General features: G+C 38.0%; 1 protein-coding gene and 1 long non-coding RNA gene across 5 annotated transcripts in view; one reads left to right on the plus strand and one right to left on the minus strand.

Moving 5' to 3' along the window:
• Positions 1-364: 364 nt before the first annotated feature.
• Positions 365-1,118, minus strand: LOC117819919. The gene is made up of 2 exons (XR_004632653.1): positions 698-1,118; positions 365-565 (listed from the first exon to the last, which is right to left on the minus strand). It is a non-coding gene; the product is annotated as an uncharacterized LOC117819919 (long non-coding RNA).
• LOC117819918 (bromodomain adjacent to zinc finger domain protein 2B) overlaps positions 488-18,964 on the plus strand; it is a 51,598-nt gene continuing 33,121 nt past the window's right edge. For 2 of the 4 annotated variants that reach the window (XM_034693446.1, XM_034693449.1), the window contains exons 1-2: positions 491-743; positions 9,237-9,279. The gene's annotated coding sequence lies outside the window, so the exon portion shown is untranslated. Of the gene's footprint in view, positions 744-9,236; positions 9,280-18,964 lie in introns of all 4 variants that reach the window. The other 2 variants (XM_034693448.1, XM_034693447.1) reach the window with 2 other exon arrangements.

Genomic DNA, 18,964 nt, shown 5'->3' on the forward strand with positions numbered 1-18,964 from the left:
TTATTTGGTATACAAATCTAAAGGAAACACTTGTTTTTGTTGAAGTTTGAATACAGTTGAAGTAAATATTATTATTTTCAATCAATAGAACGTTTAAAATGGTGCCTAGTTCTTAATTTTCACAAGTTATATGCTCTTATCACCAACTTGCATAATAATTTTGCACGCTCATTTCTACAGATTCTGCATTTATTTAAAAATACAGCCAACGGAATTTGAAAAGCATCATTTTAACCACACAGTTGAAGAAATATATTCACTATCTGACTTCTTGACAAATTTGAAAACGACTGTGAACAGTTTTTAACATATTCACAAAAATACTCACGTGCCTAATAATTGTGCATGCAGTGTATATGTGTAGTTTTTTGTTTTTTTAAAGGAAATCATGTGCACCCTTCATTTCCTTCATCACATACATGACTCCTCCTGATCCTGATGGCAGTTTTGTGCACTTGTCTTGCTGGCTGCAGAAACAAAAGTTTGCATTGTAGAAGCCCTGAGCTGACGTCACTTCTCTTGAGTTGCTTGGTAGTGAAACGGAGGAGAGGAGAGTCTGTTCAATCTGCGAATAGAGACCAACACATTCAGTCACACTCCCACCCCGGACTCTATTACCTACTGACCAAATCTCCATTCATCTCTTTCCAACATCCTTTACACAGCGCTAAACTGGGACGCAAATAAATAGAATTACCCTCTTCTTCACCCTTTAAAGGGATACACCGAGTTCCAGCGATAAGGTGAGGTTATTTCCCCATGTTTTGTCTCCAGCTCGCTTGGTAACGTATGTTCAGTTGTTATTTTACAATTGTGTGTGGCTCACTGCTAACAGCTAAGCTAAACTGGTAGCATCCTTCTTTTCAGACACTTGCCTCATTGTAACGTTATCCACACCGGGGACTTCAATTCGGTTTAAAAGCAATTGAAAAAGTTCTTCTATCAAAGTAAATACAGCTTCTTAGGATGTGTCGTGCGTAAAGTGCGCAAGGATTACATCCGAGATGAAGTGGAAGTTGTAACTTGGTCACAAAACGAGACAAGAGTTGGGTAAGTGAGGTTTAAATGTCACATTACTTGGCACAGAGAGGCGACGCTGCTCACTCATGTCTTTACCTTCGTCGTGATTTTTTTTTCTTTGTTGGATCCAATGTTTGCCCTTTAATATAAATAGCCCAGTGACAACATAACAAGTGCATACACTTGTTTTAAATCGTGGTGTTTCGCTTTAAAGCCCACCATGTGTAGCATATTGAAGTAGTGTTCTCCTGATGGTGTATCTGTTGGGGTTTTACGCGCACGACGTTAATTCGCCAAACTCCTTATGGTACTACATGTTTAAGTATTTCATCTTCTTAAATGTCCTTACATGAAATGATTTGATATCAGTGTTAAAGCCGGGGGCAGTGTGCTGCTCGTCTCCCCCTCTGTCTTCTCTGTTTTGTCGCTTCCTCTTAAAAAGCAGAGCGCAACTAATGCTGCAGCTGCGGTCTGGGCTGAATCCTACCCTTTGAGATTATGACAATACCCTCCATTTTTCTGCTTTCATATTAACAACAAGGCAATCGCCATCTTGAGATATTTAAATTAGTAGTGGTCTATGTCAGCGGTGTGTTCATGTGTGTCAAAGTTATCAAACTTTAGAGAAGAAGAAGAAACCTGAATGATGCGTATTTTGTCGTGCAGCATTTTAACAACATATGTGATCTTTTTTTGAAGTTAGTTGGAGTTTCATTTTTTTGCTGGTGAGATTTTAAATCAGGTTTTGTAATTTTATACAACAACCACTTTTATTTCATATGAAGCATGGACATTGGAATTCGGTTCAGTAGCTGAGAATCTGGATGCAAAAGCACAGTGTAGTCCTACAAGAGCAGAACACAGGGCATTTAAACATTGCCCTGATTTTCTCTAAATGCTCTCCTTGCATTATCTTTATTTTAAGGAACCCTATAACATTTAGCCCCTCTTCTACTCCAGAGAGATACACAGAAACAGACATTGAGGCACAAAGTTGCCCTGTTTTAAGTGCAGGTTAAAGGCAATTTTGCAGTAAAAGCTAAATGCACATTGAATTGAAGGAAGAGGACACTAGGGACTGAATTTAGCACGGCTAAACCTTTTATACAGCACACTTTTAGACTTGGCATAAGGGAACTATGTGACTGTTTGTCTGGGAGATTCCAGTTTCTTATTTTTTGTGGATAAAAAATGACATGCAGTTGTGATGTTTGTGAAAAAGGCTGATGAAAGAAGAGGATTTTGTGAATTGAAATGAACTTGTGTCAAACTTTGTCATGACTGCATCATTCACAGTGGGCTGCTTGATGATGTGGGCACAATTAGGCTTATTTGCATGCTGCTTTTGGTTTAAAAATGTCATTTAGTTTTTCGCATGTTTTCTCGTGCATCTTTGTTTCTTTTAAGTTGTTATAATTGATTGTAATGAACGAGTGTGTTGTCTTTGCACACCGCTTTAAGTGAAAAGGCAGTAAACTGATAAAGTCCATCATTCAAATGGGCTCAGTAGCCAAGGCAGCGAGATAAATCAGATCACAGCCTTGATGTGTTATGCATGCATCCAGTAACTGCCAATGAATCAAAACACAGGTAGAAGGTCACTAAATTTGCCTCATATTTATTCAGAGCACATGTCCTTGAAAATCTCTACAGAGAGAACAATGTTGAAGTGCTGTGTGCTAGGATTCTGATAATTTATGTTAATATTTTAACATTGAGAAAGAGGAGAGTCAGCAGCTTGGCATTTGAATGTTAAAAATATTGAAGGGTTTTGTTCTGCAGGCTCCGAATGCAAATGTAGGACAGGGTTTGTAAATGATTCTAAAGAGCACTGCTACACGAAAGCAGCCCTTTCTCTAAAAAAATACAGATCTTTAATGCCACAATCAATACAACACACGGTATCCATCATTTTGAGATTTTTGTGCATGAGCTCGAGGCCTGTGGCAGCCTAAATCCAATCGTCTCATATCTAATCTGTTTGCTTAAAGTTCCACCTTTTAGCTTTTGTCTTTTAAAGGATCAGAGAAAAAAAAACAGCACTGCTAATAATTGTATTTTCACCCATTTTCACCCTGTCTCTTCCACTCTTACCCTTTCCACCAGTTTGCACTCATTAATCAAAGGTGCCGCTCTCCCGCTGAGGGCTGAGCAGGTTCATCAATTTGGCAGCCGGCTTGCTGTAAGGAACGGTGCCGAGGCTCTTAACACACAAGCATAAATAAATCTATGGTCTTTATATGCAAGGCCTGAAGGTTAATGCTGTATAATGCAATGTACCCTCTTTGTCTGTTGTGATTGATGTTTTAAAACATGTAAGGCTTGACAGGAGTCCCTTTTTGTAGGTCAGTGTTGACACTTTATGATTGGGTGAGCTCGAGGGGGGCAGCGGCACGAGGGAGGTGGATTATTAGGAATATGTCAGGGAGATTACTCTTTTTCACTCATCTTTCTGGTCTATTTTCTCTCTCCGCCCTGGAGATGCTTGTCGCAGTGCTTTATTTGAACCAATGATGCTTCAGAGATTGAAGTCTCCCTGCTGTGTTGATGGAGCTGATGTTTAAAACGCTAGTGGTCTGCTCTACTTTTTTCAGCTGTTTAGTGTTTATTTGCGTCCTGTGCTGCAGGAAATGCAGCTCATCTGAGAAGGAGTGAATTGACTTGGATGAAGACCAACCTTTTCCAGTTTTTATTGTAAACTACCCCCCCCTATTAAACGAAGAAGGACCTCAGCATCCCCCTTTTTATTGATCCTCATGCATTTAAAATCTGGTCACTGCTGCTACAAAACACTTCTGCTTTAGCTGCAGCTGCTGCAGCCACATTTTTAAAGATCACACCTTTAATCAACGTTATGTGGCTTTACACGAGATTGAAGAGAAGAATACGCCATGAGGTTTAGGATCAGCAAAAGCAAAAGTCTGGTGAATCTTACTGACCACATAATTTCCTCCCTAGTATAAGACAATGAACAGGCAGTGTATGAATATTACAAGCTATGCAAGCCTAACCTAAAACAATCACTGAAGAAGCACTTAAGGTTGAAGACCTACAGAAACCACTCTTTTTATGATGACAACTTAGTTCGGATATACTCTTTTTAATAAAACGCCTCAAAATGTTTTTGCTGAGTGGCTCAAATGAGTCAGTACTTCCCTAAATGATCTCGCTCATGACTGTCTGGGAAAATATTTTACTGCTGAATGTTCACAGCCAATGATAATGCTTTGCACAAACACATTTTGTAGAAAACTGTACTGATGACACTGCAGATGCAGTCTCAACTGTTAACTGATATCCATGTTCACCCTGCCGCTTTTAAATACTCAAATCACACAAGGAACATTAAAAATAACAAAAAGGACCCATGGAACCTGTTTGTTCATCACTCATGAGGCTTTTTGCCGATACGTGTTGCTGAAATGGTGACTTGGATTCATGTAGAAGCACAGCCAAGTAACTTGAGGAGGCTTAGTCTTGTAAAGTTCAAAGACATGTGGCAGCATCCAATTATTTGAAACTAGAGGGTGACCTTTTCTGTGTTGATGTACATTCTCGGGTAGGAGACAGTAATCTCTTACACTAGGAGTCACTGTAAGAAAAGACGCATTGAAATGTACGCTGACCTACAACAAGTGTTGTGGCTATTGATGTGAGAGCATGAAAACCATGGTTGTAATGTTTTGGAGATCTGATGTTAACTGTTCATATTAATACCATGATTTAGAAACTGTAGAGAGGAAGGTGGTAACTTTTTTAAATTAGTAAATAGATTCAGCAGATGAAAGCAGAAGGTTTTTATTTGACCAGGAGCCTTTTTATTTTTCTGCTTTTTCCTGTTCATGACTCCTTTTACAAGGATCACCTTTGTTCTGGAGGGTCATTATGACATGAAGTTGACTCTATGGGGAAAACATGGCACTTTACTTTACAGATGTTTGATATTTGGCTCTCAGCACGTTGAACTTGTAATATCAGAACCATAGAATGTATAAAATATGGACGTAGTCTCCGTGACGTCACCCATCTGTTCCTGAAGAGCTGTTTTGAGGCCAATTGGCGGCGGCAGCCTTATTGCTGCTGTTGAGCGATTGTGACGTAAAGAGGCGGACTTTGAGCCTCCTAGCCAACAGCTACAGTGTTCCCGCCTGTCGATCAAGTCAGCTGTGCCTCTCATTAGAAGACTTGTAATCTCAATAACTTCGAAATTGCCGTGTTAGAAAAAAAATTCACCCCCCTACAGTGAGAGCCGATCGAGAGATGAGCTATCCAGACTACACTCGTCTTTTGTGCCAGACTGTAAACATGTTTATTTCTGCTGTAAAGATCAGGTTTTTTGAATTGGTGTGTATGTGACTTCCAGTACTTCCGGAGCCAGCCTCAAGCGGATCCTCAATGAACTGCAGTTTTTAGCACTTCCACATTGGACTCATATTTTCAGACCGGAGGTTGCCGCTTGGTCAGAACCTAATGTCCTTAATTTGTGACAGAATGGATTGACTTTATTAAAAGTCAAATTAAATCAAATAATGGTTGGACAAAATACAGAACTACGTTGTCATTCTGACCTATGTGATACAATTTTCAATTTAAAAATTAAAAAAAAGTAAATGTTTAATTTAAAAATTGTGGCACTGTAGATTTCCTTGCCAATTTGGCTCACATCACCACTTAATGACTCCTCACAGTGGCACTAATGACAGAAATGAGGAGGACGTGAGTTGCAGTTAGTTTGCAGAAGAAGAAGTTAGCTGCAGGATAACCATAGAAGGAGACAGCGGGGTGTCAGACAGAGGTGAAAAGGACCTCAGAGATGCACTGAACCTTCAAAGAAAGAGTAAGGCGAGAAAAGTCTACTGCAGCTCTTAGTGCTGACACAAGAGGAAAGGTGGAGGGTGCACTTTAGTCGGCGGAGAGAGTTTCACTCACCTGTGATGGGTGGACATTAACTGTCCGTGGACTCCTGTATGATGATTATTACCCATTTTATAAACAGTGAGTGGGAAATGCATTCCTCATGACTATTTCAGTGAAACCAAAGTGCTGTGAATAAATACATGAATCCTGCTTTTAACCTTTTTGGTGTTACTTCAGTTAACCAGATATTGTAAGGTATCCTTATAGGATTTTCTTGCAATATATCAACTATTGCTTTAACGTGATATTGTCATTATCGTGGGGCAAGTATTGCACATTGCATCGTCCCATGAGATTCCCACCCCTATTGTCAAATAAATCCACATTTGGACCAACAACCTTCAGCAGTAATTAACTCACTCTGTGATAATTTATACATTTTCAATCATTTATCATTTCAACCAGAGATAGAAATAGAGCGTGTCCCATAGGTTACAGCGGACAACTGACAACCACACTTTGCTGTATGACCCACACTCTCTACTCCCCACATTTTCTGTCTCTCTTCAGCTGTCCTATTAATAAAGGTAAAACACCTGAAGAAAAGGCAGCTTTGAGACTGGACAATGTTTTATTATAACTTAACATGACAAACTGCCACTAGAAAGCAGAACAACACTTCTCCTTTTTCCCTTTTGGTTTCAATCAATAAGGTTTTGTGTCCTCACACTTTTATCAGGGTCAGGGTGAGGATCAAATTATGGGCAGAAACAGTGAGTACAAGTGACAGAAACTGCAGGACTTCTTGTTTCCTTCACAGCAAGCTTGCATGATAGATCGCAGTAAATAGAAAAACATTATTTAACCCAAAACCACCTCTTTCTCACTCAGCATGTGTACATGCTACCTGTTGGATGGAGGCCTGGGTTTAATGTCCATGCTTGCAAACAAATTGTGATGCAGTAAGATGAAGCTGAAGCTAGCTACCCTCAGATTAATTGGTGCTAATTTAGTGGTGAAAAAAAAGCTTGTAAGATGTTTTTCTTATTCAGAAGAGGCATGTTGCAAACAGGAATTGTGTAAAACATAAAGAACAGCAGGAAGACAGCAAGTTATAGCTAACATACACTTTCATTGTAAGATTATACATCACACTTTACTTTGGGACCACAATAGCTTACAATTAGGGGTGGGCGATAATTCGTTAATGAAAATTATCGTGACACAATTTTTCTCAATATAAGTGTAGGAGTCTAAATACAATTCATGGTGTTAAAATAATTTGGGTTCATGTACAAGTAATAATTTACATAAACAGTTCATTTATAAGGATTAAGATAAAAATATACATTTATTAAAAGATGGTAAATAGTTAAAGTTCTTAATGATGTAAGTAATTTCTCATAATATTAAAATGGTATGTGGATGTGTGACTTAGGATGTCATGTGTTGGATGGGTGGCTTAATCCTGCATGCTGTAACTCCGCCCCCTTATTAAGTTTAGTTTTTTAATTAATGTGGAGCAGATAGGCAAACAGAGAGAGTGGAGCCACAGTTTTTCTTACCTCTCTCTCGTTCTTTTATTCTTTTTGGATTTTGTGGATACAAACTTGGAAAATTGACACCTTTCTGTACTGTTTTCTTATTGTTGCTGAAGTAAACAGTTGAACCTGTCATCGAGTTGTCCTGTGGATTTTTTGGGTAGTTTTAGAGTGCCAAAACTAAGGCTTCGTTCCCACAGTAAGTATAACAGTTGTTTGATAAAAAAATAATATATTTAAACCTGTAATTAAACCCCCCAACAACTGGAATGAGAGGGAGCGCTAATGTGTCTTAAACGCTAGTTGCCACCCAACATTAGACGGAAGAAGAAGACCACATTGAACAGTCAATCATGTCGCAGGGTTAGGGGTAGGCAGGGCTTAAAGACGTTTGGAGCAGAATGTAAACACAGCTGAGACGGGAGACAGCGACACTGAAGAATCTCAAAACCTACCAGCTTAAAGCAGAGTCTTTAGTCTAACGCTATGCTGACTCAGGATTACCTAATAACTTAACACACTTAATTAAATATACTTTCAGGATGTAGGTAAATACATCTGATTACACAAATTATCTCAACCTGAGGAAAATAAGAATCTACAAACTAAAACTTCACAAAAATCTCATCTTACACAAATGACTTGCTTCCTGTTAGCACTGTCAGAAATGATGAATTCAAGAAGCTTATCAGAAAATGAAAACCAGATAGAAGCTTACCAACTGTCTTCATCTTTCACTCAGGATCAAAAATCTGTCTTTAAATTAAAATGATATAATAATTAGATTTTTATCATGATGATTATCGATATCGACTGTATGAACATTTTTATCGTGATAACATATTTTTCAATATCACCCAGCTCTACTTACAATTACTGCATATCACATATATTCTCATAATATGCAGACCTTGTTTGCACATAAAAATGTATTGCATTGGTGAAGACATGGAATATACTGTGGGTTTTTTCATATCCTAATATACATAATAACCAGAGTAAAAGCTAACATGATGTCAGTTTCTGTATATTTTGCAGCTCTACTTCAGTAATGGGTAAAGGATTAGCCAATTAATGTTTGATTAATTTGCTCATATTTTCTTCGTCACAAAGTTCCTGCTAACATATGCTTTTAAAACAACACCTAATGTAATGCTGAGTCTGGTGGTATAATCAAGCAGCTGGTTCTGTTGTTTTTGTAAACAGGGTTCAGTCAGTTCAGTAAATGAATTTGATTCAGAGCTGATTTTTCACAAATAAACTAAAATGCCTGTTTATGTTTCAGTAAAAAACATCTTTAATTTTTGTCAATCAGGACTAAAGTTTATCCCAAGTTGGCTTGCATCCATTTTTAAACTATGAGGATAAAATAACAGCTGTTACCAATCATAAAGTCATTGCATTTGTCTCTACTAACATGTGGGAACCATCCTTTTTCCTTTACCAGTGTTATCCCAAAAAATAAAAGACTTCAAGACAGAGTGATGTTGGAACATGCTGAGAATTACTTTTCTGAACATGATGAAATGGACTAAACTCATTTTCTAAGGTCATTGGTTATTGAAAGATCAAAATGCTAGTGACTATAATTCTATTTCTCCTAAGTGTTTTTATCATGTCCTGTTTCCCTATGTTGTCTTTTGGAGATGAGGTTTGATTTTCTGCTGATGTTTGGAAAGGATAACTCGTCTCCCCATGGGTCCAGCCGTATTACCATTTTTATTTCATTTCCATGGAGGTTTCAGATTGGAACAATGCTGAACGAGTAAATCAATACATTCCAGCAATAAATCTGACTGTCTCTGTCTCGTGTTTCAGGTGGAGGGCAGGGATGTCACAGAACTGAGGACGGTCTCATACAGTAAGTGTTTGGTTACATCAGCTACCCATCATCCATCTCTGCCATTATGCTCTTTGAAGTGCCTCTTTTGATTTTTGTACTGGGGAAACTGGTTTTCTTTGTCAAATTGGAAAGAGTGTCTAATGAATGGAAATACTGGACTTAGAAGCCCACCTCATTTTAAAGTATTATTTGGATATAGGATTAGAATTTTCCAATTAGCTTAAGATTGAACAAAGTCCCCCTTTACAAAATTAGTTTGTGCTGCATTACACTTTGCTCCCATTTTTTGTGCATCTAATTAATTCCTGTCTTTCTTAGAATAAGGCTTCAGAACATATTTAAATCTCTTGGGGGAGGGAGGCAAACTTTTTTGACTATGGGTCATATTAAGACAAATTACTTTGGGGTTGGAGCTATTGTTTGGCTGTGTTTTACACTTTAATTTGGGCTACTCTGTACATACACGTGTCCTGGCTGCTATTAAAAGTGGAACTGTTGCCCCAAAACTGATTTTTATGATTGGTTCAGTTTGAGTTCCCTTCAGCCTGAGCTCCACTCTTTAAGAAGTGTGACATGTGGGTTCTGGTTGGATTGGATTGGATTGTAGTATTTGGGACTTTAATCTGTCTTTGTTGTAAGTACTCTGTTATAGAAAGGTGTAAATTGATGGGAGATATTCATAATACAACAGATGCAAAGCAGTGGATCTATAAGGGAAGTTGTACTTATGGTTTGTCAAACTGGCAAACAATAATTCAACAATGTATTTTCCAACTGTAGCGATCCCAGCAAGGACGAATGGTTTTACTCTCAACAGATGAGTTTATTTTCTCAATTTCCGTGCAGTCAATAAACAAACACACCGTAAGAGCTGCACAGGACAAAACAAACAAAAATGTAAACATCACCATATCCAAAGAAACACCAACTTAAACATGAGACGAGGTGAAAGCATTTAAATACGGAAAACTTAAAAATGTATCCCAATACTGTTAAAACTGTGCAAACATGTAACTGCTAAAATTTACAGTCAACTAAATAAATAAAAATAGTACATCCAACATTATGCATTGTGGTAATAATGCTAGTTTGAAGAGTATCAGGTAAATAATGGATGCCTGAAGTAACAAGGAGATTCTTCAATTTTTTATATTTTTAAGTTATATTTTTGGGGCTTTTATGCCTCTTTTTGATAGGACAGCTGGAGAGGAACAGGAAATGTGGGAAGTTGAGAGTGGGGGAAGACATGCAGCAAATGGTCAGGGACGGGAGTTGATCCCGCAACCTCTGCGACGAGGTATGCGGGACGCTTAGACCCCTAGGCCACCAGCGCCCCCAGAGATTCATCATTTTAAATGAACAATATACGTTATAAACATGAGCTAAATTTGTTTATCAACGGTTGATTTTGACATGTTATTCTTCTTAGAAAAATGAAAACCAGTAAAAAGTATCTGAATATATCAGTCACAAGTTTAAAGTCTGTGTTTTTCAGCAGTTCTCTGCAAACAGGACATGAGAAGGGGCTGCCAGCTGAGCTGCTACTAATGTTGTTTTTAAGGGAATCAGTTGGATGAGTATTTGTTCAGTGTTCATTGTTTCTTCATCAGAGTTGTACTGGGAGCTGTATTGGTAGTGTGAATTTCCCCTTTGTGTTAGGCTGTGAGATAAATCCAAACTGAGAACAAATATTCAGTTTGTGATGTAAGCTGGCATACATTTTTTCACAATTGAGATCATTTATCGCCAAGTGCTTAGATCTTACACTACTTTAACATATTTAGTGTTGTGATGTTGTGAAGTAAATATCTGCAATTAAGACACAAATATTTGTTCTTTAACTGTCATGGATAATGTTGCACAGTCAGTAGAGAAGAGAGAGTCCGTGCTCACATTTAGCCTATAGGGATGAATCCTGCCGAAGCTTTGCCGCTGAATTCCAGGTTTTTATTGTTATTTTGTTAAAGTTTATTTTCAGTCTTTTATGTCTTTATTGGGCTTCGTCATGCAGCTAAGGGCATCAAACCCAGGGTCACCCACTTCTAGGACTATGTGTGGGATAATAACCATTTGGCTAAACCGACACCCCTCAATCCCACATTTTTTCTAGTTAAGTAAACACTTGAGTGGGACTTCTCACTGAACCAAAATAAGGAAAGAATGCTGAAGTTATGCCATGAAATGTATGTCGTGTACATGGCCATCCTCTGATCCAGAGGAAAAGCCTCCCACTGTTTATGTGAGCAACCCTGGAAAGAGACAGGTCATCTGCAGCGCTGTAGACAATCTGAGCTGAAATGGCAATGGCAAACTGGAACCCCATCCTCTCTAAACCAGAACACTCTCACTGGAAGCCATGTGAGGAGAGGCCCTAAAGGATTTATTATCGCAGTTATGAGTAACCTTCAGTTTACCTGCAGGGACCAACAGTAAGTTCCAGAAACAGCTGCCAGGTTGGCAGGTTATTGCCAGCCAATGCTTTTGTTTGCCAGATGCTGATACAGTGGTTGCTGGGGGGTAATTTCACTGTCTTGATGTGGCACTGCACAGAGCCATTAAGGGGATATTTTACTGATTATTTATAGAGAATAGGTTTTCATTTGTTGTGATGTCACACACATCCCCCCTCACACATAAAACTTACAGTGTATATGCAACATCATCAAATCAGGTTCTTTCAGTGAGATTAGCTTGTTTGTTAAGTCAGTCAAATGGAAATGAAAACAGCTCTGGCTACATTTGCTGAAGTTGCACTTTTTCATTTATCAGTCGTGCTTTGCTTCCCTCATTTTCAGGGTTGCAAAGGGGTGGAACATTTCCAGAAAGTTTCTGGTGAATTTCCATGGGAAGTTAAGGAATTTGGGAAATATTCCAAATTGGAAACTTTCAATGGGAATTATGGGAATTAACTGGGAATTGAGGGTAATTTAATGGAAAGGTATCATATCCAAGCATAAATATTTGTTTTGTTATAAGCAGAAATCCATCCAAAATAATACAATTAAAACAGATTTATTTGTAAAGTAGAACTTTATCAAGTGTTAAATATTTTATTGAACAATCAATTCTTTCATTAAAGAACAAAAACTTGAATGTTGAGTTAAATATTACTCATCCCCCTGACCCAATCCATTCAAAAATGAACAAAAATGCAATCCAAACAAAGTCCCATTAGAAATGTTAAATGAAAAGAGCCGCTCTCCCTCCAAAAAGTCTCATTCAACTCGAAAATAAAAAAGCATCTTCCCTCAAGCTTCTCAAACCTAGCCTCTGCAGGATTCTAGAAGTCATCTGTGCATGTGATGGAGGAATGCACAGTGCATGTAGGAGGAGTGGTCTCAATAGCCCTGCAGTTAGCAGTGTGCTATGTGCATGTGATTGAGGACTATCATAGATATTCAACTGTACTTGCATGAAATCTGGTTGTTTTAGTCAGGATTATGCTAAAATATATTTCCCCAACTTTATTAAGTACCCTATTAAGAGCCAACCTTCAGTTTATTAAATTCCTGGTTTATTCCCGTTTATTCCCATAAATTCACGTTAATTCCCATGGAAAGTTTCCAACTTTGAAAATTCCCAGAATTTTGCAACCTTATTCAATTTAAAGTTAGACGAACGCAAAGTGGACAAAAACTTTTTGGGCCATCCCCTCTTTACTAGTTAGGTTTAGGAGTAAAGGAAGGAAAGACGGTAACTACTAAAGAGAGAAGTGGTGGAAAAAGTGATGCTGAAATAATGAAGTGGTGATATGTTAGAAGGGTGATATGATTCTAACAAACCCAAGTTCTTCAAAATGCAACGATCTATACATATTCTGATCTGTTTTCCAAACCTCCTGAAAATGTGCTACGTTTAATTCACAAAAAAGAACCACAATAAAATGATCCAGATTGTCCATAATGAAGAAAAAGTAATCTCCATCACTTTTGTGGACATCATGGGCCTGCAGCTGCTTTTTAGTGAAAGCCAGGCTGGCATTCATCTCATAGCACTTCAATACAATGGAGATCCAGAGCACACAAAGGACATGTCTGGCTCCAGACAAAGCAGACATGTTTGTTTGCTGCTGAAGTGTTGAGGGACAAAGTGAAGCAGCAAAGTTTTTCCTTCAGTCAGATTTTACCCAACAGCTCAAGTTTACTCGAATGTTTAAATTAGTTTTTGCAAGTTTATTATTTTTGGCATACTTTACAGAGCTTTACGGTTGTTGTTAATTCTCTTTCCACTTTCAGTCACATTATGGAGTAAATCTACCGTCGGTATTAAAAGTAGTGTTATTTAAAAAGGCGTCATAAATCGCCAAACTGGTCCCATCCTTGAATAAGAGGGAGGGGAGCTTTACAGACCGGTGAGTGTTATGTTTTATATGCACCATCATTTTCTGTGTTCTGTATTGTTACACACAAGGATGTGGAGTTATGACACTTTTCCACCCTCCTGTTTTAAAATATTTATGGGCATCGGTTAATAGTGTTGCTGTACAGAACAGGCTGTATTTTGTGACTCTGCCAACAGTGTCTGTATGATATGATGTTGTAGGACGTACAGTATCAGAACCCACTTGTCTATGTGCTTGACACATTTTTCTCCCAGAAGGGAGCTCAAAAAACATGCAGAGAGGAAAAAGTGAAATGATGAAAGAGCTCTTTCAAAGGTATATCAAAGACTCGGAAGAATGATGCAACAACAAGATATATTAGATTTAAAGATCTTGCATTGACACCGGCTGTTCTCAGAAGTTTAATGAATACAGAGCCGTGTTTGACTTCAGAGAGTCAAAGCAACGTACCAATGCAGAACCACTGCTACAATCAGGCTGCCTTACAAGGTTTGTGATGCTTACATAAATTATGCTAAAACCCTGCCTCATCTCAAACCAAAGCAAGCACATCATACTACATTTATGTCCTTGTTCTCTTCATACATGTGTATTCTTTGGGAGTTTTTTGTCCCTTCATTAGAGTTTTTGGAATCAGAGTGTTTCACTGAAGTGTTCAGATGGTGATTGTTCACTTGTCTGATCAGCTTCTCCTAACTGGAACATGTCTTAACTTAGTGGTACAGAGGAACCACAGCAAAGGACCAAAGCTTGCTAGCTGTACCTAACTGGTTACAAATAGAAATATCTTGTTATGGTTTTTTTTTCTACTGATGATTTGATGAAGGGCTCATCTGACAGGATAAATTGTGTTGTTTTCTCTCGTGTTTTGTTGATTGGTTGGGAAATGTGCGTGTTTAGAGGATGAAGTCATTTCAAGTTCATAATTAATCTGTGAATTGAATCATTTCTTGGAGAGGACCAAACAAGCACATAAGCTGCATTTCCTCCAAAATGCTCTGAGGATCATTTGTTGTCAATTAATTGACAGTTTTCAGAACGTGTGCCTCTCCTCTGGGGTCAGAGGTCAGGCAGGCCTGGCCTTTGGGAGAACAGTGATATGATCTACTGAGGAGCTTGTTGGAAGACTGTGTGCCTGTAAAGGCGTCTGTGAGGTGTGCAGATGGCATCAAAGAAAACTGAATTTTCTTTGGTGTTCAAGGCCAGCTGTCTGCTGTTCCCTCTTTACTGTACGTCTTCATTCGATGACAGGGACCTTATCTCTGAGCTTATCAGCAGCATTGTGCATAAAAAATCAAGAACCCGCAGTTTGTCTTGTAAAAGTATGGATTTGTTGTCATGTTATGGTAGCTTTATTTTACTGCTCATTTGTTCTATGAAGGGAAACAGAAAATCTGCAGCTGCTAGATCTCAGAAAGGAAAATCCTTGAAATATAATAAATGCTGATAAAATGCTTACCGCTCTGGAACAGCACAAATGCCACTTAACTGGATGAGAGTTTTGTTGGCAGAGAGGATCTGTGGTGTCAGCGCTTAAACGGGCGTGGAGGTGACACCAAGGTGAACGCTGTGTTGTAGAATGTTGGAAATCATTGATATTCTGACTCGGCGGCTGCAAATGGCTCGGTGGCAGATGGAGTCTTTGTCAGGGAAGAAAAATGGCAGCTCGGGAGCATCAACGCCATTTTCCCTATCAGCTCTGCTGGCGGGCGGTGACCTTCTGCCGCTCACAGACATCCCCGAGCACATGATCAATTATCTCACTTCCATTGTTTACCAAGATGGTGGAAAAGGACTGAAATGTCATTTTTTTTTACAGAGAGATTGTATGTGTAATCAAGAAACTTGTAGTTGTTGTTAGAGAGCAATGAGAGGGTGAATTACCAACAGTAAAAAATTAGAGTTGGAAAATGAATACACAGCAGCTCTGTCGCTCTTTGTATGTCATGTTATTACAGAGGTACTGTAACTGATTTGATGTAGATGCAACAATTCTTTAAACTACATTGTTGATTGAAGAGCTTTCTCACAAGTGCAGAAATATCGCAAGGGGCCAATTTGCAAGCGGTTTTCATTAACACTGTTCAACTCAACAAACATTGAGAGAAGGTGAGGATGTTTATGCAAATAATATCAATTTGGTAATGGCTTGTCTCATTACACAGATAACACAGGCACCGAGAATAAAACTGCGTTATGCAGTCATTATTTCTGGCTGTAAACAAATCTCAGTCAGAGTTAAATGTTGAATGAACTCGGGGAAAAATGAAGCAAATTAACAAAAGATGCAAAAAGCAAATGACAGTGAGACAGCAGTTTAATATGTATGCATTTCAGCGTGGTGGTTGATTTCATTAGTGGATCTCATTGTTATGCATTCACTGTCCTCCTGCAGAAAAATTATACTATATTCATGTAGTCTAATTATTCAGAGGCAAACGTTTGGATTTGAGTGGCACCCTTCAAACAATTGAAGTAGTCTTCTTACCCCAGTGATGTCCCAACAGCTTCCAAACAATGTTTTATTCTCTTAATTAAGAATTAAACTTTACTTTCATTTCTACTTTGCTGTACATGTCTCGTTGTCTTGGTTGCTAGTATCCGAAGTTAGTTCATGGGTATTTAACATTAGCAATTAGCATTTAGCCATGCAAGCCTATTTTCCTCACTTTACTAAATGTGTGCAGCAACAGCCAGATTTTAAGTGTTAAATGTCCACTAATGGTCTGCATACTCTTCAACCTAAACTGTTGTGATTTATGAAGCTACCCATACAGGAGAGTTGTTTTTTCTGTATATGAGGAGGATGGTATTAGGCTGCCTTGCCATGCACCTTCCCTCCCCTCTGTCAGGCCTGGCTGAACACGGCTTTCAGAGGACAGTGCTTTTCCAGTTTCTCTAACAAGAACTGTGTGAAGAATTTTCCATTAGTAAGACTCTGTGTGTGCACAAGGTGCTCCATTTCACAAAACCCTCATCCAGCTACCTTGCAATAAATTCAACTAATTGAATCCATTTATATTTGAATTCAGTTAATTGTAATGTGGTTAAATTCGAAAGATTTTGCATCTTGGGTCCTTCCAACGTACTTCTTGTTTGATCCCATAAATTATTTAGGGCTACCAAAGGGGACGGAAAGTCACTTTAAATATTATAACGCCAAATCTGACGAACCGTAAAGATTTAGTCGATAAGGCTGATAACAAATTTATGAGCAAAGTTAGATCTAAAACACATGAATGTTTGGAAAGGTGTTAAGAAGGGGGCATGCAGAGGAAGGGAAGAAAGATTGGAAGGCAGCAAAGCGGTTAGATGTCTGTCTTCAAGGCATGCAATGATCAGTTTATACACTGTAAAAAGTCTGACCTTTAGCTACTCTAAAAAAGGATTGCAGCAAAGTGATATGTAATAATAGCGCTTAGAAGTGCTACAAAAGGTAAGAAAATGTAGAATTATGTACAAACCAGGTTTTAAATTCAGTCATAAAAGTCAATGTTACATGTATTAGATTTTATAAGTAAATGTCAAAGCATGAGAAGTGTAATTTCAAAAGGAAAACTGATTTAATGTCGACTGATGGACCAAAATGTCTTAAATAAACCAAATATCTATTTGAAATGAATGTGAATTCACTATATAACTGAATTACATTAACACATATTTTCACATTTTTGGTCTATTCAACACTTCTACACTACTAACAGGCACAGCAAAATATCAACACATCACTCCTGTCCTCGCCAGCTTACATTGGCTGCCATTTTTTTATCGTGTCGATTTTAAGATCTTATTGATTACTTTTAAAATTTTAAATGGACAGGCCCCAAACTATTTATGTGACCTTTTGGGCGGCCCCTCAGGTCTGTGGATACATCTCTGCTGGATAAGATCCTGCCTTAAAACAAAAGGTGACCAGGCCTTTTCAATCAGAGCTCCAAGTTTGTGTAACTCCTTGCCACTGACAATTAGACAGTCCACAACCTTAACTGCTTTTAAATCCTGACAAAAAAAAAATCTATACAAGAAGGCAGTTCTCCACCCCTAATTCTTGAATTTGCTCTGCATTCAGATGCCCTGTTTTGGTTCTGTCTTTTTTCTCCCCCCTGTTTGCACCGTTTTTTATGCTTTGTAATTCTCTGCTTTTTTGTTGTGAAGCAATTTGTAACCTTGTTACAAAAAGTGCTATATAAATAAAGTTTATTATTATTATTATTATTATTATTATTATTATTATTATTATTATTATTATTATTACTATTTTCATTTATCCACACCTAGATTGATAGTATAAATTCTTGTTTAAATTGGTTTTGCAGTACTTTAAATATATTCGAATAGTTCATTGTCGCTTCGTTTACACAGTTTTTCTGCAGGTCTAAAATCAAAGAAATCCCCACTACTTAGCTCTGAAAGTGTTATTAATGCAGTCTATAATTTCCTTCATGCTTTGGTGTTTTTCCGTTTCTGCATTTGGAATGAACACGGCTCTTGCAGATCCTGAGAGAGTACCTGCTCATGAATAGGGGCAGAGACAATCATCCGCTAAATACAAGTAGAACTCAACATGCTTTGAAGCTGCAGCCACTCCAAAGAAAAGATGCATCATTTCATTTTATCAAACTCATCAACCTATGAAAATGCAGATTAGTAAGACACATGTATGGCCCATCGCAGCTGAGGCACTGAATCAAAAGTTTGTTTACCACACATCTTGTATTGCTTGTTATATTCCATAGTAACTTAATTTTGTGTTCATATAAATTAGGAACATTATTTAGCAATAATAGACCTTGGTGCTGTAATATTTAACATCTTTACAAACATATATTAGTTATCATTGGGAATACTTTGAGTCAGTGGTGTTCAGTAGCATGCAGTCATTGCTCAAGCCATATCATTCCTAAATATACAGTGTCTGAGGTAGTGTGAGCAGGTGATGGAAACATTCATTCTGTAGCAGAGAAGAATCTATTTTATGAAGATGGCTCAGAGGCAGACAGGAAATTAGTTATTTTCCCGCACATTCATCAAAATAAAAATAGTCTGATGAGTATCCCAAGTGACTCTTTCACATCTACTGAAGCCACAGCTGCATACTGTGAGCTCAGTATTAACTCTCTGATGGATTTCAGGTGCTTTTGAGCACTGATAAAATGAGCCCTTTTTTTCATTTCAAAGCACATGTCCTGTGTTACATCCCATAAGACTTAGCATATTTAATGAAATGATGATAATGAAATGCCCTATTTATTTTATAACCCCTACCTATTACTATACTAAACTTATGATGGGAAAAAGTAGTTGTGATCTCATGCCTAGAACAAAGCACTCTGGTTAATAGATCTATTAGACATTTGCTTT

Source organism: Notolabrus celidotus, chromosome 10 (assembly GCF_009762535.1).
Source record: "Notolabrus celidotus isolate fNotCel1 chromosome 10, fNotCel1.pri, whole genome shotgun sequence".
Classification (NCBI taxonomy): domain Eukaryota; kingdom Metazoa; phylum Chordata; class Actinopteri; order Labriformes; family Labridae; genus Notolabrus; species Notolabrus celidotus.